Here is a 24916-nt window from a genome sequence, read left to right on the forward strand (position 1 = left end):
GCATGGGACAGGCAATTAGACTGCATTCTTCCTCATGGGCTGTGTCCCTCTGCTTAGAAAAACTAGTCACACAAAAAAATTCCAAGTTAAAGTTTGTTGACTCGATGAATGAATGGTTTTCAAACTTGTTATCTTTCTTGTGGCTTTTAGCTCTGGCTCCTTGGATGCTCTAAACTGCTAACTTTCCCTTAAGGGGTGGGCAATAAATTAACATAGAAAATTTCATGACAAGATGAGTAATACCTTAGAAAACAGCCTAATCTGAGGAGCTCCTGCTGCTTTTCTTTTATTGCTGTGCACTTGGTTTCCATTACCATGAAGAACATATCTAGAAAGTTTTGATAAATTTCCAGTCATGTTTGGTTGCCCTTGGATGTTTCTGCAAAATGAGGTCAAATGTATTAAATGATATTAGTTGGCTAGTAGTTTTTAAGCGTATTTTGTCAAAAAAATCTCTTACCAGATGTTCTTAAGAACAAGCTGCAGAGCCATTTGTCTCAAATGGCTTATGTGATGTAGATCTGGAAAAGGAGAATGGAGCAAGGTAGCCTCAGGAGCCAAAAATGGCCAATGTGCTTTAAGAATCTGACATGTACCAGTAGGCCAGCATCATCTGTGACTGCACTAAGATTTTCCAAAGCACATCTTCTCCCACTCACATCTGGAGCCAAGCAAACACTCCCAACTCCTCACCCATATTCTCTCTGGAATTTACTAGGATCAGAGTCTGGTATCAAATTAGGTATCTCAATTAAAGGTTGAGTATACTAGAAGTCTAAATCTATTGCAAGAGGATAGAAAGGCCTTAACAGGATTACTTTTTGTGTATATAATTAGTTATGCTAAAAGATTGTAATAGTATGCTTCTTTATTATGCAAAGCAATTAGTATTATGCAAAGTAGTAGTTCAAATTATAACATACTTTTGTTCCTTTGCTGGAGAATATAGGCCAAATTTCTATACCTTTTAAATCTCCTTATGTATTCAATGTAACTGTTTTCAATATAACAATAACAGAAATTATATGACTAAATTAAGGATCACAAATAGCAGAAACAATAAAAAATCTGGAAAGTTAGAGCATAAATTCTACTCTGCCCCTACAAATACAAACACAGAAATTGGGTTTCTACTCCCCAAACCTTTATTCTGGAAATAGATTTCTCTCCTGCTTATAGAATGAAAGCAACCCATCCCTTATCTTTATGACTCTTAATGGATAGAGAATGAAGTGGATGCATGGTTGGTGGCTCAGCAGCCTCTAAATAGCATCAGCACCATATGATGCATAGCCTGATCTGCATTAAGCCAGTGCAACTGGACCACCCAAGACAGAACAGAGGATCTATTTCATGGCTTGTGGAGTAAACTAAACTTCCAACATTTTTTCTCAAGAAAGTGATCAGCAGGAAACTGTCAGCTTAAAAATTCGGCATAGAAATAAAATGTAAATGGTCCATAAACAAATGAAAAGATGTTCAATTTCACTCATAATTGAAGAAATTAAAATAGTACTTTCTCACTTTTCTGCTGGTCTTTTGACAAGTTTTCTTTTCTTTTAGATTCAGGAGTACCTGTTTTATTGTTTTATTTTAGATTCAGGGATACCTGTGCAGGTTTGTCATATAGGTAAATTGTCTGTCATGGGGGTCTGATGTATAGGTTATTTCATCACGTAGGTAATAACCATGGTACCTGATAGGTAGTTTTTCTATCTTTTCCCTCTTCCCACTCTCCACCCTTAAGTACACATGGGTCCATGTGTACTCAATGTTTATCTCCCACTGATACGTGAGAAAATGTGGTATTTGGTTTTCTGTGCCTGCATTAGTTCGTTTAGGATAATGGCCTCCAGCTGCATCCATATTTCTGCAAGGGATGTGATCTTGTTCTTCTTAATGGCAGTGTAGTATTCCATAGTGTATATATACCACATTTTCTTTATCCAGTCTACCGCTGATGGGCATTTAGGTTGATTCCTTTTCTTTGCTATTGTTAATACTGCTGCAATAAACTCATGCCTGCGTGTATCTTTATGATAGAGTGATTTCTTTTCCTTTGGGTATATATCCAGTAATGGGATTGCTAGGTCAAATAGTAATTCTGTTTGAAGTTATTTGAGAAATCATCACACTACATTTCACAATGGCTGAACTAATTTACATGTGTATAAGCATTGCCTTCATCTACAACCATGCCAGCATCTGTTATTTTTTGACTTAATAATAGCCATTCTGACTGGAGTGAGATGGTATCTCATTGTGGTTTTGATCCACATTTCTCAATGATTAGTGATGCTGAGCATTTTTTCATATGCTTGTGGGCTCGGTGTATGGCTTCTTTTAAAAAGTGTCTGCTTATGGCCTTTGCCTACTTTTTAATGGGGCTGTTTATTAATTTAAGTTTCTTATAGATTCTGGGTATTAGACCTTTATCAAATGCATAGTTTGCAAATATTTTATCCCATTTTGTAGGTTATCTGTATAGTCTGTTGATAGCTTCTTTTTTTATTTTTTATCATTATGCTTTAAGTTCTGGGGTACATGTGCAAAACGTGCAGGTTTGTTAACATAGATATACAAGTGCCATGTTGGTTTGCCGCACCCATCAACTGGTCATTTACATTAGGTATTTCTCCTAATGCTATCCCTCCCCCAATCCCCCACCCCTTGACAGGCCCTGGTGTGTGATGTTCCCCTCCCTGTGTCCATGTGTTCTCATTGTTCAACTCCCACTTATGAGTGAGAACATGCAGTGTGTTACTTTGCTCTTCCTGTAACTCTTCTTGTGTTACCTTGCTGAGAATGATGGTTTCCAGTTTCATCCATGTCCCTGCAAAGGACATGAACTCATCCTTTTTTATGGCTGCATAGTATTCCATGGTGTATATGTGCCACATTTTCTTTATCCAGTCTATCATTGATGGGCATTTGGGCTGGTTCCAAGACTTTGCTATTGTAAACAGTGCTGCAATAAACATATGTGTGCATGTGTCTTTATATTAGAATGATTTATAATCCTTTGGGTATATACCCAGTAATGGGATTGCTGCATCAAATGGTATTTCTAGTTCTAGATCCTTGAGGAGTTGCCACACTGTCTTCCACAATGGTTGAACTAATTTGCACTCCCACCAACAGTGTAAAAGCATTCCTATTTCTCCACATCCTCTCCAGCATCTGTTGTTTCCTGACTTTTTAATGATCGCCAACCTAACTGGTGTGAGATGGTATCTCACTGTGGTTTTGATTTGCATTACTCTAATGACCAGTGATGATGAGTATTTTTTCATAAGTTTGTTGGCTGCATAAATCTCTTCTTTTGAGAAGTATCTGCTCATACCCTTCGCCCAATTTTTGATAGGGCTGTTTGTTTTTTCTTGTAAATTTGTTTAAGTTCTTTGTAGATTCTGGATATTAGCCCTTTGCCAGATGGGTAGATTGCAAAAATTTTCTCCCATTTTGTAGGTTGCCTGTTCACTCTGATGGTAGTTTCTTTTGCTGTGCAGAAGCTCTTTAGTTTAATTAGATCCCGTTTTCTATTTTGGCTTTTGTTGCCATTTCTTTTGGTGTTTTAGTCATGAAGTCTTTGCTCATGCCTATGTCCTGAATGGTATTGCCTAGGTTTTCCTCTAGGGTTTTTATGGTTTTAGGTCTTACATTTAAGTCTTTAATCCATCTTGAGTTAATTTTTGTATAAGGTGTAAGGAAGAGATCCAGTTTCCACTTTCTGCATATGGCTAGCCAGTTTTCCCAACATCATTTATTAAATAGGGAATCCTTTCCCCATTGCTTGTGTCAGGTTTGTCAAAGATCAGATGGTTGTAGATGTGTGGTGTTATTTCTGATGCCTCTGTTCTGTTCTATGGGTCTATATATCTGTTTTGGTACTAGTACCATGCTGTTTTGGTTACTGTAGCCTTGTAGTATGCTTTGAAGTCAGGTAGCGTGATCCCTCCAGCTTTGTTCTTTTTGCTTAGGAGTGTCTTGGCTATGCAGGCTCTTTTTTGGTTCCATAGGAAATTTAAAGTAGTTTTTTCCAATTCTGTGTAGAAAGTGGTAGCTTGATGGGGATAGCATTGAATCTGTAGATCACTTTGGGCAGTCTGGCCATTTTCACAATGTTGATTCTTCCTATCCATGAGCATGGAATGTTCTTCCATTTGTTTGTATCCTCTTTTATTTCCTTGAGCAGTGCTTTGTATTTCTCCTTGAAGAGGTCCTTCACATCCCCTGTAAGTTATTTTATTCTCTAGTAGCAATTGTGACTGGGAGTTCACTCACGATTTGGCTCTGTCTGTTATTGGTGTGTAGGAATGCTTGTGATTTTTCACATTGATTTTGTATACTAAGACTTTGCTGAATGTTGATAGCTTCTTTTGCTGCGCAGAAGCTCTTTAGTTTAATTAGGTCCCACTTGTCAATTTTTGTTTTTGTCACAATTGCTTTTGATGTTTTTGTCATGAAACCTTTGCCATAGCCTATGTCCAGAATATTATTTCCTTGGTTATCTTCCAGGATTTTTATAGTTTTACATTTTACATTTTCTGATTTTGCTTGTTTCTTTCTTTCTACTAGCTCTGGGGTTGGTTTGCTCTTGTTTCTCTAGTTTTCCTAGGTGTAATGTTAGGTTATTAATTTGGGATATTCCTAACTTTTTGATTGGGTATTTATCTGGTGGTCTGCTGAAGTAGCTTCCTAACAGGTCCACTTGTTTCCATTTTTACAAACAGAGCAGTCTTTCAAAACCAAAAATCTGATCATGTCTTTATGCTGCTCAAAACCTTTCATCAGCTTTCCAGTTCACATTATAGATATATTTTAATATAAATTATATTATGCTGTATAAAATCTTCTGCAATTTTTTATTTACAATGTCTTAGAAATCTTTTCATGTCAATATCTAGCAATCTACCTCTCTCTTTTTAGCTGTTGCATAATATTACACATTATGGCTAAAGTTCATTTAGCTATTCTATTAGTGAACATTTAGACTGTTAAGAACTTTTTGCTTTTATAAATCAGGCTGCAACGAACATCCTATATATGCCTCCTTGTTGTCATGCGAAGGTGTTTGTTTAAAGAGGATATCAATAGGTAATAAAAATATTAATAGCTGCTACCAAATTGTCTACCGAAGTAACTGTCCCCACTATATCTCACCAGAGGAGTGTGAAAATACATATTCACTCACACCTTTGCCAGTATTTGCCTCTAGATGTTCTATGCTGTTCCACTGATATATTTTCTATTCCTGCAAACTCATACTATTAAGTTCTAGGAAATTCTTGTCTATTCTGTAACTATGTCTTTAAACATTGTGTTTCTACATTCTCTCCATTTTCCATTTGTGAAAGGTGAAACTTTGGAATCTATACTCTATGTCTCTTAATTTTCCTTTCATACTTAACATTTGTTCAGCTCTTTGTACTGCATCATGGGAGAATTCCTTGGCTTAGTCTTTTAACTCATGAATTTACTCTCCTCCAGTGTCCATTTTAAAATATCAACTTCTACTGCCAGTTGCGCCCTCTGGGACGTGTGTCCTCACAATGCTGCAGCCAGAGCCCAGCCCCAGAGCCTGGGGAGCATGCCAGCCAGGCCAGGGTCCAGTCATTGGTGCATTCAGGCCTTGTGCAGGGTCCAAGGGGGCCTCTGGGAGGCTACTCACAATGTGATCATGGGGGCCAGGCTCCAGCAAGCACACCCTGCCATCGTGCATCATCAAACCCTTTGAACTGAACCACCTTTCCCACGAGGATCTGCCAAGAGGCAATACGTGGAGGGACACAGAGATTTGTCTGCTGGCCAAGACTGTCATTGACCAGGGGAAGCTCATACCAGGTGACTTTATGATGTGATTGACTTCACACGAGCTGAAAAATCTCACCCAGTCTCACTGGCTGTTGCATGGTTTCACCAGGATACTTCCACGGGCTGAAGGCCTAGATTGAGTTTATCAGATACACCTGATGATGAACCTGAACGTGCAATTTAAGGTCATCAAGCTACGCCTCACTGTTTGCTGGATTCATCCAGCCAATAGCCAAGTCAACAACGTTGAATTCAACCCTCCAAAACAGTCTGCATTATGATCTGACTTTAACAAGAGGTTGAAGGTTTACTAATCCCAAATGCAAGTGGTCCTGGAATAATGCCAGAAAAGAGGGGTGTTCAATCTTCAGAAGAGAAACCAACAAGATCTGGCCCAATGTACATGCTTTCCCACAAACAAAAGTTCCCCAAATAAACCAGAAAGCATTAGTTACTCCATAAGGAAAAATGCATATAATTAGCAAGATGAGCTGAACCTCCCCCTTCTTTTCATTTAGAAGGCCCTTGTTCTAAGACTCCAGCATGTAGAAATACTTTGAAAATTACATCACTTTTATTTCTACTGATTTTATTTTAAATTCTAAGGATGTGCCAAATGAGTCAGATACTAAGATTTATCTGTTGAAATTATGTACTGTGTTTCATTCTGTTATCTTTTATGGGGGTGCAATTCAAAAACATGAGAAACGCCTAAACTTTAAGTATTTTAGAGTAAAATTAAAAGAACAATTGGTAGTAACTTTTGCTCTATATGAGTAAGTGGTTGATGAGGTTGCCATGTTTTTCTGGAAAAGTAAAAAAATTATTCCAATTCAGGGGAAGTATCTCATCAGAGTCTTTTGCATAGCCTGATGCCAAAAAGATGTTTCTTGGATATGAGACATGGTTTTGTGAGACACTGTACCTATAAAATTCCAGAGAAAAATAATGGGATTTACAGGTCAGTTGCAGAATGCAAATATACTGTTGACTTTAAACAAATAAACCTATTATATAAGCTATATTTGTTTTATTATTGAACATACCTTCAGTTTTATTTTTTGACACAGGGTCTCACTCTGTCACCCAGGCTTGTGTGCTGTGGCATGATCACAGCTCACTGCAGCCTTGACCTCTTGGGTTCAAGTGATCCTCCCAGGTCAGCCTCCCAAAGTGCTGGGATTACAAGCACGAGCTGCTGTGCCTGACCACCTTCAGTTTTCATACTCAAAAATTTTTAATTTGCTATAAAAATATATCAAATAGCATTTGGGAAAAATTTGATTTGCTATGACTTGCTTTCTTCTGAAAATACACGTGTACTGGGGGTTATAACGTATGTTAGAAATTGACATTATAAGTTCTTGGATAGGCACTAAAGTTGTATGGATTTTCTTCAATGGAAAATGTAACTGAAGTCTAAGTCTTACGTTTTCAGATGTTACTTAGGTTAAGAAATGTGTGTGCTTGCTGGTTCTCTTTTTGATCTAGGTGTGCAATATGCCTTGATGAATGACAATTAGAATGTTTTTTTTAAAGCAGCATCAATAAAATAATATTGTGACACTACATAAAATAAGCATACTTTGTCATTAGGAAATAGAAATAGATGTATGCCTGGGGGAATATTTCTTTGAGCAAAACAGCAGTCATAATTAGTAAATAGGTGTAACAATAAAAAGGCTTTATATGACAGATTAAAAAGGACTAGGAAAGTAATTGGGCTTGCTGAAGAAATTTTATAACAAAAAAGTTGATACCTGTAGTGTTCACTGATATCCTATCTTAAAGGGAAAATACTCTGATAGTGTGTGTAATCTGAGCAGCTATTTTAAAGCCATTATTTTAGATTCATTAGTGAGATTTGAGGATCCATGTTATCTACTACGGCCTGGTAAGAGGAGTAAGGCAATGTGAGAGGTGGAGAAGAAACCAAATATATCTTAAATGGAATATTTCCTCTTTGCTTAAATCAAATTATAAAAGTCCTTGTATAAACTGTTATTAATTGCCTTTGAAAATTTGGCCCATTTTACTCCAGACATTTAAAATACAAAGGCCAGCAAGAGTTTCTTATGTTTTTGAGAGAAAAACTTACTTTTCTTTCTTTTGGTTTTATTTTTCACTCATTGTTGATTTCAAAATGAACCAAGTTTTTAAAAAAGGATTACAGAAAATATTTCATTCTTTCAAATACTTTCTATGTCTCATTTGAATATTAATATCATGTACATCCTAAAAATGGAAACTATTTTTTAACCATCTTAACCATTTTTTTAAAAAAACTTTGTGGGTACATAGCAGGTGTATATATTCATGGAGTACATGAAATGTTTTGATACAGAAATGCAATGGGTAATAATCACATCATGGAACACAGGGATTCGATTCCAGCCCCTCAAGCATTTATCTTTTATGTTACAAACAATCCAATTATATTCTTTTATTTATTTAAAAATGTACAATTAAATTATTATTGACTCTAGTCACCCTGTTGTGCTATCAAGTACTAGATCTTATTCATTTATTCTATTTTTTTCTATCTATTAACCATCACTCCCCCTCTTCACCTCCTCACTACCTTTCCTAGCCTCTGATAACCATCCTTCTACTATTTATCTCCCTGGGTCCAATTGTTTTTATTTTTAGATCCCACAAATAATTAAGAACAAGTGATGTTTGTCTTTCTGTGCCTGGCTTATTTCACTTAATATAATGACCTCCAGTTCCATATACGTTGTTGCAAATGACTTAATCTCATTCCTTTTTATGGCTGAATAGTACTCCACTGTGTATAAGTGTACATTTTCTTTATTCATTCATCTGTTTATGGAAACTTAGGTTGCTTCCAAATCTTGGCTATTGTGAACAGAGCTGCAACAAACATGGAAGTGCAGATATATCTCTGATATACTGATTTGCCTTCTTTTGGGTATTTACCCAGCAGTGGGATTGCTGGATCGTATGGTAGCTCTATTTTTAGTTTTTTGAGGAACCTCCAGACTCTTCTCCATAGTGGCTGTACTAATGTACACTCCCATAAACAGTGTATGAGAGTTCCCTTTTCTTCACATCCTTACCAGAATTTATTATTGCCTGTATTTTGGATAAAAGCCATTTCAACTGGGGTGAGATGATATCTCATTGTAGTTTTGATTTGCATTCCTCTGATGATCAATGATGTTGAGTACCTTTCATGTGTCTATCATATGTGTGTCTTGTTTTGAGACATGTCTATTCAAATATTTTACCTATTTTTAAATTGGATTATTAGAATTTTTTTCTATAGATTTGTTTGAGCTCCTGATATATTCTGATTATTAATCCCTTAAAGATGGGTAGTTTGCAAATATTTTCTCCCATTCTGTGGGTTTTCTCTCCACTTTGTTATTTCTTTTGCTGTGCAGAAGATTTTTTAACTTCATGTGATCCCATTTGTCCATTTTTGCTTTGGCTGCCTGTGCTTGTGAGGTATTACTCAAGAAACCTTTGCCCAGAATGATGTCCTGGAGAGTTTCCCCAATCTTTTCTTGTAGAAGTTTCATAGCTTGAAGTCTTAGATTTAAGTCTTTAATTCATTTTGATTTTTCTATATGGTGAGAGATAGAGGTCTAGTTTCATTCTTCTGCATGAGGATATCCAGTTTTCCCAGCCCCATTTTTTGAAGAGACTGTCTCTAAAAATGTGAACTATCAAACTTAAGAACTATTACTAGTCACTAGGTCATAGGTATACATCAGTCTTTAATAAAATTAAGTTTTGGAAAAAATATCAGTTCCATCTACCTATTCAGTTTTGTTTTGTTTTGTCTTTTTTGAGATGGAGTCTCGCTCTGTTGCCCAGGCTAGAGTGCAATGGTGGGATCTCGGCTCACTGCAACCTCCGTCTCCCGGGTTCAAGCAATTCTCCTGCCTCAGCCTCCTGAGTAGCTGGGATTACAGGCGCATGCCACCATGCCTGGCTAATTTTTGTACTTTTAGTAGACGGGGTTTCCCTATATGTTGGCCAAGCTGGTCTCAGACTCCTGACCTCAGGTGATCCACCCACCTCAGCCTCCCATAGAGCTGGGATTACAGGTGTGAGCCACTGTGCTTGGCCTCAATTTTGTATTCTAAGTATTAATCTCAATGTCCTCTAGTTGATTTGTCTGTAGCTGCTCTATCTTGTGAGTCTTGACTGTCATCTTTTTAATTAAGATTCTCTGTTAGACTGCATTTTCTGTAAGTGGGTGTCGTGTGCTTGGGAAAATTATTGCTCTGGACTGTCCTGTGGCCTATTTTCAGGGAAAGTAGAAGACAAGCCACTGGGTGAGATTTCTCTTGGGTATTCTAGTCTGGTGCCCCCTGGCAATGACAGCCTCATGACATGGTCATGCCATGCCTCTTTAATTTGGGCTCCCTGGTCACAGCTCCAACCTGGAAGTGGACACTTTGTCACTGCTGTTTGGCTCAGGGGTAGATGGAAGGGCATTGATGAAGAAAGATCTACCTGGCCTCTTCTGCAGCACTACCCCAAGAACCTACATGTTGATTGTCCTTGACACCCTCCTGCATCTGGTGTCTGCCACTTTAGGGAATGGGACAGTCTTGCTGCTCCCTGCACCTTTTTTTTAGTAATACTTCCCTGTGCATGTTTTAGATTGGCCTTTCTGTCTTTGATCAATCCAGTGTTCACCTCATCCTTTAGGATTTTATCCCAGTTTCTGGTTCACTGAAGGTTTCACTTTTTATTCAGGATCACCAGTCAAGTCCCTCACTGTAGGAGTAAAGAAGCTCTAGGATATACTCAGTCCATCATCCTGACATGGAACTATGGAACCTTCAAAATACCAAGTCATCTAACCTGCTATACCTGTAGCTTTCAAATCTGGCTGCATATGGGAACCAAAGGGGGAGGTTTAAGACAGAATACTGATACTCCAGACATTTTGATTTAGTTGCTCATGGGTGGGGATATGGACATTGCTGTGTTTCTTTGTTTTAAAGCTCCCCACCTGCTGCTAACCACTATCCTAAAATAACAGAGCTGACTACCTCCAAGAGAGTCAGGCTTCAAAATGGTCTTCAGCAGGGGCTGAGAACCACCTGGAAGCCTCACCAGCTGGAACTTTCATCACGAAAGTCCAGATCTGCCCTCATAATCACATTTCTCCTCCTACACATGAGTATTTAAGCAATAGATTGTTTATCATTATTTTATCATTAGTCATCGTCATGGATAGTTAACATTTTTCATTCTGTCTGTGTTACTTATCAAATGTCACACTAGTTAAAAGTTTTTGGAAGCTTGCTTCAATAAACAGCTTTTCCTGTATGGCCAGGTCTTGATGTGATTGGTCAGGTTCCCTGATATGGCTATTGTATTTAATTAAATTCAGCTAATAATATTCATTTTCAAGTGTGCAGGTTGTAAAACAACTTTCAGTGAAATCACAATGTACTTGTTTTATATTTTCTAGTCTTCAGTAGCTCTTGTTTGGTTCTAACTAAAAATTGGAAAAATGACGATTGAATGGCTTTTGAAGATAAAGTGACCCCAAGCACAATGGATTTCTCTAAACATCAGCAAAGATTCTTATTGGTCACTTACATAAATTTATGTAAACTGAAATGGGAATGTGTTTATGTACAATTTTGGATGTTCTTATTATCCAGTTAGGCTCATAATCTACGACTAGGCCTATGGTCTTGTGAGGTCTTTGCACAATTTGTTGTTGACCAGTACCAGTCCCCAACCCCCAGGCTGTGGACTAGTACTGTCAATGACCTGTTAGGAACCAGGCCGCACAGCAGAAGGTGAGTAAGCATTATTACCAGAGCTCTGCCTCCTGTCAGATCACTGGTGGCATTAGATTCTCATACGAGTGTGAACCCTATTGCAAACTGTGCATGTGAGGGATCTAGGTTGTGCGCTCTTTATGGGAATCTAACGAATGCCTGATGTTCTGAGGTGGAACAGTTTCATCCTAAAACCATCCCCCCATAATCCATGGAAAAATTGCCTTCCATGAAACTGGCCCCTGGTGCCAAAAAAGGCTGGGAACTGCTGATCTAGACAACATTATAGTAGTGCCTTATTCAGCAATGGGCAGGGAAACACCAGGCATGAAAAATGAATATTGAGTTAGAATAGGGTGCAGGTGGAAAGCAGGTATTGGGAAGAAAGAAAAAAAAATTGGGGCCATGTGTTAGAGGACTGAATATCATGAAATGGTGGCACCTCTTCCTTTCAGCAAGCTGAAACAATTCCATAATGTCAGGAGACTGGAAAGAATATTCAAGACTGGTGATGGTTGTGGTGTTGGTGAGCTCCAAAGTGGCTAAGATTGTTTATAGGCAATCATCAAATATATGTTTAATAAAGAGACTGTCAGGCCACACAGATGCTGAATTTGGCTTCAAACTGTAAGGCTTTGAGAATTTTTCAGATATCCCACTGTCTTAGTTTGTACTGCTATAACAGAGTACCATAGACTGAATAGCTTATAAACCACAGAAATTTATTTCTCACAGTCCTGGAGGCTGGAAGTCTGAGATCAAGGTGCAGCATGATCAGGTCCTAGAGAGGGCTCTCTTCTGGGTTGTAGACTTCCAGCTTCTCATATCCTTACATGACAGAAAGGGAGCTATCTAGCTCTCTGGCCTCTTCTTATAAGGACACTAATTCCATTCATAAGGGCTCTACTCTCATGACCTAATCACCTCTAAAAGACCACACCTTCAAATACCATCACATCCAGGATTAGATTTCAACATATGAATTTAGTGGAGGGATGTAAACATTCAGTCCATTAACACAACACCCGCTGAGCCAATGTTGCATGGATGGTAAATACCCACCCAACTATGAGTAAGGGAAGAAGTCATAGAATGGAAGAAACAAAGAGGAAGCAAGGTTGGACACTGACTGGAAAGACTCTCTGGGAGGGAAATGGGAAACTGGTTATTTGGCAGAATAAAGAATTTGAAGGTGGAATAAATTAGAAGAAAAACAAGAGAATTGATGGAATTGTTATAGAAGAAAAAGAAATAGGCTCACACTCAGAAAGAGCCTTAGTTCTGCCTAATCAATGTTTTTACTTCTCCTCATCAAAAATAATTTCTATTATATCTCCTGAGCACGGAAACATTGGTAAGAACTATTAACTTAGGTCAGTAAAGTGGGGTAGGGAAGTTATTTGGAATCAAAGTCTTAGTGGAGTTTTCATCTAATAAGAACAGAATACACTAATGGCAATTTCATGGGGCTACTGCAAGAAGAAACATTGTGTGTGATATGTCTCCAAATGTGATCATTTCAAATATCATTTGAGAACCCATGAAAATCTTTAGTAAATTTAATAATCCTAGAATCTTCCTTTTTTTCTAGTCTCTATGAAATTGCTCTCAAAAGTTAACAAATTTCAGTAATATAGCAATCAGATGACATTTCTATATTTATATGGCGGTTGGGCTCAGAGATAGCCTTTACAAGTGATGACAAGAGTCAGGCTTTAATAACTATAGTCTCACAGCAAAGTTTTCAACGCAGTCATACAGTGACATTTCAGTCAATGACCAACTGCAAATATGATGGTAGTCCCATAAGATTTTAATGGAACAAAAATTTTCTATCATCTACTGATTTGTGTTATGTAATTCCCTACCGTATTCAGTATAGTAGCTTGCTGTACAGGTTGGTAGCCTAGGAGCAATAGGCTATACTATATAGCCTAGATTGTTAAACGACACATGATTGTACATTGTAATTTGTTAGGTCTTTTGTTATTTAAAATATCCTCACAAAATTCCAGTGGGCAGGGCCCCTCAGGAGCTGAAGTCATATCAGAAAGTGGTAGTGACTGCTGAGTCTCAATGAGATACCAAGTGCCAGCCAATGCTGCTTCTGAATTTGTGTGCACCAGAAAGGGGAAAATGTCAAGTTCTCAAAATAAAACAAATGAAAAACCCAACAGCAACAAAGAGCAGCCACACATAAGAACAATTTGAGTTTCTTTCAGGGACACTGTCCTTCCATTTGAATAGCTTTATGCTCCAGGACTCCTGTTGGATCTGCTGTGAGCTATTTTTTTTTTCCCTAAGCAGAGCTTGCCTTAAACCACGGTCTGTGGACCATCCTTTATTAAGGAATTAATAAAGCCCTCCTATTGCCCACAGACCCTTCCTCTCCTGATGGTAGTCTTGGAAAGGGGAACACAGTCTTCTATCTCACAGTTAACACTGAGGCTTAGAATCATCTCGGAAGACTTAACACAGTGACTGGTAGTCATCCTAGGATAAAAACGAGGGATATTAGAGGGCAGAGAGCATGATGATTACCTATAGTGTGGACAGCGGTAAGGCGATGGGGGTGGGAAGCAGGAGGGAGGGCAAGAAAATGATAATGAAAGGGAGATGATATAACCTTCTGCCACATCTGCCTAAGGCAAGGCTGGGTGACAGCAGGTTTTTTAGTCCAGCAAACCTTCCCACTCCCACTCATAAAGTGATCTCTAATTCTCTGGCACAACAGGTGCTTGCCACATGTAATTCTTGGAAACTGCTAAGTTTCCTTGTGCGGGTAATTTGTAACACTTACAACTACTTCTCCTCCTGGGGCTGCTGCTGTGGCTTCCTGGAAAGAGTGTCCATTCCTGTGCTCTGATGGATCACAGCTGCAGATTGCCCAGGCTTTGCTCATCACCACATGGCTATCATGTCACAAGCACGTTCATACATGTGTTTTAGGGAAGTCATGTGATTATTTCTTCCATTACCTAAAGCTGTACAGCTAGCTAAGTGTTATGGGCCAGAGGTAGATTTGAAATTTAGTCATTAGACCCACAATCAGCATGAACTATTGGGTAAATGCTCATGAGAACATGTTTACATGTGCGTGTGTGTGGGGGTGTGCGTGTGTGTGGGGGTGTGTGTGGTGGGGAGTGTGTGTAGGAGGAGAGGGTGTCTCATCTCTGAACACTTCTAAAAGGGTAAAAATCCCAAGCACGCCTCACTCAGGGGCCTCAGCTCATGCCCCACTTGAGCTGCATTAGTGAGCTTGTGCATTCTTAGGTAAGTACATACTTAGTACAGTTTCCTCAGGGAAGCTGAGCCACAAGTACATGACTGCTTACTTACCATTTGGACATCTGACACAATCCACTTGCTCCCATTTTCCTAAAGACACAGCACGCGGTTGCATCTGTGGTTATCCACAGTAAAGCTTTGCCAGTCAACTCAGTGGGTCTGCATGCTCAATCTGACCTTACAACAGTCAAAAGGAGCCTGGCTGAGGCTTTGGATGAAAGGTCACACTCTCTCTCCCAATGCACTCAATGAATTGCTATTGTGTTTGGACTGCCCTGCCCACTGTCACCACCTATTTTAAACAGCACATGACTCTGACTCACAGAAAAGAGCAAAGAACTGCATGAAGGCTGTATAACATGCTGCACACCCACTCCCTTGGGCAAGGGCCCAAAAACACTCAGGCCTCTGAGTGTCTTAGGTGAGAACCCTTTCCTCCTCTGGCATCTCTGAACAGATCCAATGAGTGAGGTTACCGAGGTTTTGCAACAAACAAGCAAACATTTGAAAATATCTCCCAAACATACAAGTTGACAACTTAAACAAGAATATGGGGCAAAAAAAAAAGAAGTCGTCATTTATAGCTTGATGTCTTCTATGATATAGTTAGCTATGCCCAGATGCTGTGGGTGGGAAGAAGCCTGAAAGACTCCCCATCAACAGGGGTTCTGAGGCTGCCAAAGACGGCCTCATTAAAGGGGCCGGTGGCTCCAGGTGATATCGTGGAACACAGTCCAGTTCTTTTCTCCACTGGATCTTTTCTTTACTAGGTTAATTCTCAGAGGTTGTTTTCGTGAGAGCCCCTTTAGCAGCAAGGTGTGAAATCCACTCAAATTAGCTTACGTAAATTGTCTATTGTGTGGGGACAGCAGAGAGAAGGGAGAAAGCTTACTGTAGGTATAAAAAAGTCTTTGGGGAAACTTAGAATTGCTAAAGAGCTAGACCTTAGTAGGGGTTAGAACTGGGACCCCTCAGAAGCCCTCTACATCCTTCACTTTAGGCAGGGTTCACTGACCCCACTGCCCGTAGGGCTCACACATGTGAAATAGTGGGGTCTGAAAAGGAAACTTGCTTGTACCACTCAGCCTCTGGGCCTGGGGAGCTGTGGAGAGAGGTGGGGAATCTGGCCACCGAAATAAAACAAAATTCTCTGTTCACTGAGTATCCTGTGAGTTTGCTGAAAGTTGTTGAATTATTCTGAGCAGCAGGTGAGTCTGGGGCAGGCCCCTTGGTCCTCTGGAGGGACAATTATGCGAGCATGTGTGTGATCTTGAAATGTATGTTCTGAAAGTCTGAAAAGTCTCAAATGCACCTCAAGTCCGGCCTCTCTGGTTCAGCATGCTCATTCTTAGATAACCACAATTTCCATGCAGTTTGCTCTGGAAGACCCACCTAGTTTTAAATGTGAAATACTTTAGTTTTTAAGTGTTGGCAATCATTTAAATTTCAAACCTCACAGGCCAAACAAAACACGTCGTGTATCAGTTACGTCCTGTGGGTGGCTGGTTTGTGGTGACTGGTACCTCATCATACACAGTCCACACATCTGTTTCTTTATGGTCCTCAACCAAATTGGCAAGTTCTATATGTCTCTAAGCTCAGAATTCCTGGAGAGTAATTTATTTGGTCTCTGGCTTGGTTAGGGGCCATTCCTGGTTCAATCACATGGTACATAGAACTGCCATTGTTAGAAGTTGTAGGTGAGGAGTGGGTGTGGTAGATAAACTGACTGAAAGTCTGCTATCATTGTTGGATGTTTCCAGATTTGTTTCCTTTTTGGATCATGTTCTTGAACTCAGAAGGAGAAGAGGATTTGTCTGGTTTGAAATTTCTGAAACTTTCTAAGCAAAATGAATCAGCAGTCATCAGTTGCCCCATGAAAATGTCCCAGAATGCATAGGTAGAGGTGGCATCCTACTCCAACAGAGACTAAGACTGGCTCCTTCTCCACCAATTATGTCTCAGTTTTTGAGAAAATTGATGAAGATGGGCCATGACCTGAGCTTTTCTTGTTGCCAGGATGCCTCTTCTCTTTTTCTTCACATTTCCAAACTATGCCTCTCTTCCTTACGAATGTTTGTTTCGAAATAGGTCTGTGTCTGATGACCTTTCCTGTAGGAAGAGTTCCAGAATATTCTCTCCCCAGTAAGAAAAAGAATTGGCAATTGGCAGTTTCTGAAATGAGCTTATTGTCTTCACACAGTTCTCATTTTCAGAAAAGCGGGAAGGACTGGCAATGCTGCACATTCTCTGTGCCTGCTTGGTCTGCTCACATCATTGGATTCTGATCCAGCATTTTCCACTTCATTTTCAAAGCCTCTGTAGACTCCACTCTTCATCTGTGTAGTATAAAAGATAGCATTGCTCAACTTCACAAATATTTCTTTTCAAACATTCTATTTCTGGAAGGTAGAATCAGTGTTCCTTTCTGCTTTTACTACCCACCCACAGCAGGGTACAGAGTCACCCTATCTGACATGGGGCAGAACACCTGAGTGTGGGTCCAGTTCTCCGTTCATTGGCTGCTCTGCAAGCATCAGCGTGTTCATTAGTAAAAACATAGGAAATAATGGGACAAAAAATAAATTAGACTGATTCTTTTAGGTTTGGAGGGGGAATTATAAAGCCTTTGGGAAAACTTATGAATTACTCTACCTCTTAGGGGAATTTCTAGACCAGGAATTCATCCATGCCTGGGACTGGAACACATATATATGGTTTTGGAGAAAACCCCAAGAACATATACATGTGCTCCAGTCCCCATCTGTTTTTAACCCAAATACTTGGGATAACCCCAAGAAACTCGAAGACTCTGGAGTAAGTCCCAAAGCCTTGGGCTGTGGTCTGGGAGCCTCTAATCTCCAACATTTCAGAGAAGAATCAATCATATACTGTGTAGTATATTGATAGTTCCTCTTTTTCTTTTCATTTACTGCTTGAAAATAATTGAAGCCTAGAAGTCTACCCTGGTGTGGTGGACATTTGATTTTCTGCCAACCATCTCCCTGACCCTGATAACCACATACTAATTTACCCTTAAACTCCTCCGCTTCTCCCTCACTCATCTGAAGTGACTCTGGCTCCAGGCTTGGGTATTGGATCTGGGCTTGGAAAATCAAAGGGGCAGTGACTGGTTCAGAGCTGGGAAAGTGCCCCAAGCTGGGCCATGAAAATCAGCCCTGAGATTGTTGGTGCCTTACTCTGGGGTTGCTAAGCTTATAGATGGAACTCTTGGTGATCATCTTTACCACCTTGTAGGGAATACCTGCCTGTGAATGAAACTAACACAGAGGAAAGCAGGAGTGAGCGGGAAAGAGACAATGATTGTGTCCTTCATGCACTCACTGTCTAAAGACCTGGATCAAATTGTGCCTGAAACCACCCACTGAACTTTCCAGTTACAAGGATCAATAAATTCTGATTTTTCTTTGAGCCAGTTTGAGTTGGGCATGTATTTCATAACCAAAATTGTCAAGACTAATATAGCTGGTCTAGTGAGAAATTCATAGATCCCATTTGTCTAGCAACAAATCCATAGATCCATATATACCTCCCTTCATCTCTTAGACTTCATCAACTCACATTAATCTATGTGGGAATCCACCCCTGAATCAACCCTGGAACTTGCCACTTCTTAGCTATGAGCTTTCTTGATTATCCTACAATAATCCTTTCTGTAGGACCATGGGGTTGCCAAGGTTCAGATTTTATCACTGAAGCAAACAGCCAGCAACTAAGGTTACTTCCCATAGAAATAACTGTCCTAAAATTAAAGCACCAGGTAAGTTTCTCCTTTGAGCTTCACAAGGCCTTGAGAGCCTTCGGAACAAATGTCACCTCTCCTGCCATCTGCCTTATGGCTCAGGCTACCCTGCTGCTATCTTCCCACTGTGTTTCCATCCCACTCCCTTAAGCCGAGCTCTCATGCTCCAGGAAAGAATCAAAATAAACCTTTGCCTTCATATGGAGTATGAGTAAATAAACTCCTGGACATATGCCAAATCCTGTCAGAGCACGTGTGTCCTCGTTCATCTGCAAGAAACAAACAACCTGGCTAAAACCACTCAGAGGCCATTGAGTGTTCCTGGACTCTATGTTCAGGGAGACTATCAATATCAACCCTAGAGCTGGCACAAAGAATCCCTAGCTGGATCAGCCATCCCTCAGGAGATCTTTCCTGTGTTCTCATCTCCCCTGAATGTCTGCATGGATCCTGGGAAGACTAGATCCTTGAATATTCAGTAAAATTATACATTTATGAGGCGGGGAAGGGGAAAGGAATGGGAGTGAGAGAGATGGAGAGGAAAGGGAGAGGTGGACAGGGAAGGGGAGGCTGAAGGGGAGCCACTAATACCTTTACTATACCATTTAAATTAGTACAGACTAGAAATTAGACTGCACCTTAAATATTAGGATAGTAATATTAAGGAAAATTTAATGAGTGCAAACTCTTCATGCTATTAATTTATGCTTAGGTTAAAAAAAAAAGAAGCATTGTTTACAGGGTTTGCTTTTACAAATAATACTTTCTTGCATGTATAACTACAAAATTAAGTCCTGACTCTGGGATTATTGAGTCAATGACTCTATACACTTTAACTTTTGATAGATAACACCAACTAGATGGTGTTTTATTCACAATAAATAATCAGTTATGTGTATCCAATAGCATTAAGTCCATTTGCATATAATTAAAAACCTAAAGTAACTGTGGCTTAACCACATAAAGGTTTATTCTTGTCTGATAAAATAAGCCCAGAGGTAGGCAGTTCAAAGTCGCCAGAGTCCTCAGAAGGAGCACTAGGCTCTTCCTATCTTTCTGCTTGGCCACATGAGGTATGTGGGTTTCATCCTCAAGACCACCTCATGGTCCAGCATGGTTACTGGAACTCTATACCTCATGTCTGTATTCCAGGCATAAGGAAAAAGTGAAGGGAGAAGAAAAGAAGGACATACCACTCAGATGAGTCAGTTCCCTCTAAGGAGCCTTCCAGGAAGCCCCACCTAACATTTCTGCTCACACTACATGGCCGCACCTCATAAGGGAGGCTGGGAGATGTAGTCTTTATTTTGGGTAACAATGAAGCTTGCAAAACAAAGTTCAGCTACTGAGAAAGAAAAAGAGAAGGGAGGCAATTTTCCTCTCTGACAACATCATTACTCATCTTGGTTAATTCCAAAATGCTTCCTTCTTTTCCATTTTTTAGCAGAAAGAGCTGAATATATACATTTAAAATAAACAAAAAAAGCTCTTCTACAACTCCCACCTTCTTGTAGCTGTTTCATCTATTATGTGCACATTTGGATGTCTTCATCCTAGTGCAATAGGAAAGTTACTCTACTTGAGCAGAACAGACCATGTAGCTCTGAAAGAAGTTTCTGGCACATGGCACTAGCAGTTGTCAACACAAATAAAGCCCCGGCTCCACGTATAAGGAGCTCGAGAACTCATCATGAAGCTTTAACAAATGTCAACTCAAAGCCAATATTGTTTGCACTAGCCCCTTCCTACTCCCCAATATTTTTAAAGCAAACTCCAGTCATATAATTTCATTTGTAAGTATCTCAGCACATACCTCTAAAAGGACTCAAAAAAACCCACAATACTCTTATCACATGTAAAGTAATAATAATTTCTTAATGCAGAAAGTCACTGATCAATTTTCCAAGTCTCAAACTTTTTAACAATTTGCTTGAATCAAGGATCCAAATGATATTCCTATGTTGCAATTGGTAGCTATATTTAAGTCTCCTTTAACTTTTGGTTTCTCTTCTATCTCTTGTTTTCTTACAATTAAAAACATTATTAAGGAAAATTTAAAACACAGACAGAAGCCTGTAGGCATTTGAATTTTGCAATCAATTGTCTAACTGGCACTCAAATCTGCTCCCTTTAATGCATCTCCAAACTCCTCCCCTCAACTCCTTGTCTGGGTCACCATCATCTCTTCTAGACCACTATAATGGCCTCCTAACAGGCATTCCAGGCACACTCCAACCTCTATCTGGCACAAATCTGGCCTTTCACCCCTCTGCTTAAATAGAAAGAGTAAAATTAATAAAGCCATTGACAAAGAACTCATGATATTTATTTTCTTGTGTTGTTCAAAAACTTGCCTCTGAAGGAAGTTTCCAAATGTGACTTCAGCAAACAACCGATGCTCACCTGAATACACATCAGATATCGAATACTACATTAAACTATTTGGGTGATAGAAACCCCTACCTGTTGCACAAACGGGGTCGATTGATCTGGGCCCTGGTGCATGCATTCTCTTTGCTAATGTTGGGGCTTCAGGAAACACCCAGGGTATTTTCACAGTATAGCTTCCTGGTTCACATTCTGTATCCCTCCTGTTGTATGACAGCTCTTTCCTGATCTGGTTCCTGTCTTCTGGGTTTGACTCTACTCACATATCAGAGGGTCTCTGCTTTCAACATGCCTTTTGGTTGCTGTTTTTTACCTCCTGTTCCGAGATCCCAGCTTGTCTCTCCCCTTCCCAGGTTTGGACCTACCCCCTTTCAGAACTGTCATTTCTAACAGACTTCACTTACCCATTCTGCCAAAACATATACACACACAACCATCGCCACCACCAAAGACATACGTGTTCAGATCATTTTTCCTTAATTAGCTATATTGAATTATCACCGTACCTCCTACTGTGTTCTGTCCTGAAGGAATTAATGGCCTAGGGAAGCAATAATACGGATCAGTATATACACAAAAGCGGTGCCCCTTCTCTCACACGAATGTGAAAACAATGTCCAGCCTGGCTTGGAGATCTGGGATTTGGATTAATGGAGATTCCCCAGGGTGATGAGTCATCAGAATTTACTGTACTTACTAAGGTATAGCGTGTATTCAAATGTAAGTTTAGGTTGGTGGCAAAGACTTAATCATCAAGTCTTGTTTAATCAGGTATTGGATAAATTATACTTTTAAAATCCTAGGTTTGAATCTGTACAGCAGCCAAAGAAGGGTGACAACAGGGGAAATAGTTACTTTTCCAGTTTGTTTATTCTATTTTCTTCCCCTACCCTGATCCCAAATGTTCTTAAATTATCTGCAAAACGGCCTTCCAAAATAATTTTCTCCCTAGGAGTCTCTATCTCTGCTTCCTTCAGTGGCGTAAATGAGTGTCTTCCCAGTGGCTACTCTTCAGCTGAACTTTCTGCTTTCCAGAAATAGAGCTTGGCTCTAGCTTGCTAATCCTGTGTCCTGTGAAATACCCCAGCAGGGAGGGGCAGGCTACTGTGCCCGGGTATTATATAAGACTCTACACACCAGGAGCAGCGCCCAACAGACGCCAGACTGCCCCAGGCAGGGCCCTCACAGTGGTCCCAGAGCCTTCCCACCCTGTCAGCACTGGGACATGCCAGCTATTGGCCACACACAGTGGTCATTTAATATCCTGTTTGTTATTTTTACTACAGTGCTGGCTACTATTTTACTTGGAAATCTGAGGAAATGTATCCTTCCACCTGCTAAGTCCAGATTAGGAAAATAAGTAGCCTTTGAAAGAATAAAGGTCTTTATATGGCTGGGGAACTGGAACTGAAACCCAGTTCTCTCTCAGACTGTCAGGAGCAGTGCTTAAAAGGTTGCATGCACCCTGGGCCACACAAATGTCAATTACTTAGCCACAGAATCTTCGCTCTAGAGAGGACCTTAGTAAGAGAGATTATCCAGTGCTACCTTCTCATAGCTCTAGTTAAAGAATGTTGAGATAAGTGCCTAACAGACATTTTTACTTCCCCAGTGAATGCTGGATAGTGCTAACGTCCTCCTCCCCATGAGCACCCACAAGGATGGAGAAGGAGGGGCTAGAACAGCTGAACACACAGCCCCCACTCCATTTCAGACAAAGGCTTAAGAGGAAGACTCTGGAAGTAACAGCAACACTGAGATATGGGTGTAATCTGTAGTTCTGCTTCTTCTTTCTACTCCTAGCTTCCATTTCCATGGGAAATAAGGGGAGGTGATCCTATGGATAACATAAAAAATGCCATTTCTGGTTAATGTAGATATAGTTGAAAAGGTAGATGATCTGACAAAATATTTTCCTCAAATGAATCCATTCATCTCCATCATTTGATTAATTTATTCATGTTATTATCTCTGATATGTTAAAATGTCAAGAAGGAAAAGGTCATTTGCACACACATGCAGTTTCCCTGTCACAATTTGAGCTGCCAGACCTCACCAAAGGAAACTAATCACAGTTCCTTTCTCTTGCAGGCACAGATGACAGCTCTGGCGGCAAGATGCTCTACAAGGCCTGGCAATAAGGAAGGGTCCAGTTACTCGCATCCAGTTGTCTAGAGCATGTTTGATTAGGCAACTTTTAGCAGTCGTCCTCAGCTGTGCATATTAAAATGGCTCCTTAATTCATGTATAATATCTAGGTATGTAGAATTAAGACATCCTTTTGAATACCATAGTTCAGAAACAACTCTTCTTTGGCATATAAAATTTATGGAACAAAATGACAAACAGGGCTGGAATCAGTGGTATGTAGGTAAATGTTTAACAACTGGCTCTGCAAGAAAACAAAGCTCTGATTTGTAGTGTTTGCCATTTTCCATGGTGTAAATACTCCCATCTTGGCAAAGTTCAAGTTACCAACCAAAACTCATTGAATTGGATTTGGGAAGAGATGCACACAATTGGCTCTTGTGGGAAGGTATGTGGCAGTGCCAGCCAGCATCAGCACACTGCTAGCTAAAAGAGCCAACAACAAATCATTTCCTGTCCCTTCTAGGACAGCTTACTTTTCCTAAACAAGTACAGAATGGCTCCAAAAGGAAAATAACACTTCACCTCACTAAAGGAGCTACAGCTGTTTTTATTTTTATTTTATTTATTCTAGTCAAATAAAAGGAGCAAGTCAGGCACTTCTGGGCAACACTGTTGCATCCTGGTCTCTTCACTGCCCGGGACTGATTTGATTTCTACTTTGGGATTCTGCTAAAGTCTGGATAACTTTGGGCTGACTTGATAAGTATCTGTGGACCCAAGAGAAGCAGAACAGCATAATGATTGAGTATAGAATTTAGATTCCAAACAAAGTTCCAAGTCAATTTTATCTAGAGAATACAATAAGCAGTTCAAGTAAGATCCATGGCCTCTCTAAGTTGGAGTAAATTCACAATATAACAAACTCATAGTGTAGATGTGAAGGTTAAATAAGAAATGTATATAAGTCATTTAGCTCAGCATCTGGCACAGAGTGCTCCATAAACAGTAACTATGGTGATGATTATTCCTATTACCTGGCCTGGTTTTTATTTCAGCATTGTCCCTACCTCACTTGTCTATTAAGTCCTGTCCTATAAGTGATCAAGGCATCTGCTTCTACTGCAGACTGCCAGGGCTCGTCTTCTGTCTCATAAGGCAAGAGAATTCTAAGGTGAGACATCAGCTATGTAGTCCATAGCTAGGTATTTTCTGTTGAGAAGAAACATGGCAACAGAATTATCAGCAGTAAGGCCAAGCTGTCAACAACAAACAGAGGGTCTTTAGAAGCGGGAGTCTCAGTGAGGAGTGGGGATGTGGACATATTAGGCTCTGAACTTCTAACACCCTAGCCTGAACTTGGTTGTTAGGCAGCAGCTCTTCCCCTGCGTCCACTGGTTCTCTCATGGATCCCAACCTCACCTCCCTTCATCGATCTGCCTAGACTCTCCCCTCTCCACTCCTGTGCTGAAATTCCCCAGCCCCTGCTTCCTCCCTAGACCCACCCTGCACAGGAGCAGAAACAACTTCCAAAGCTAATTGCAATCCTTCTGTTTGTGAATCATTTTATGGTTTTCAAACTCTTTTGCTTCCGTATATGTTTTGACCTTATCAAAACCACTAAGCAAGGCAGGGCTGACTTTATTACCTTCTTTTCATATATATATATATATACATACACACACACACACACACACACACACACATATACAGAAATTGTGACCCAGAGAGGGTGAGTGACTGGCCAAAGGTCAGATGATGTTTGTGGCAGAGCTACCTGCCCTTGGGTTTAGGTCTC

The sequence above is a fragment of the Gorilla gorilla genome, chromosome 4, assembly GCF_029281585.2.
Source record: "Gorilla gorilla gorilla isolate KB3781 chromosome 4, NHGRI_mGorGor1-v2.1_pri, whole genome shotgun sequence".
NCBI classification, from domain to species: domain Eukaryota; kingdom Metazoa; phylum Chordata; class Mammalia; order Primates; family Hominidae; genus Gorilla; species Gorilla gorilla.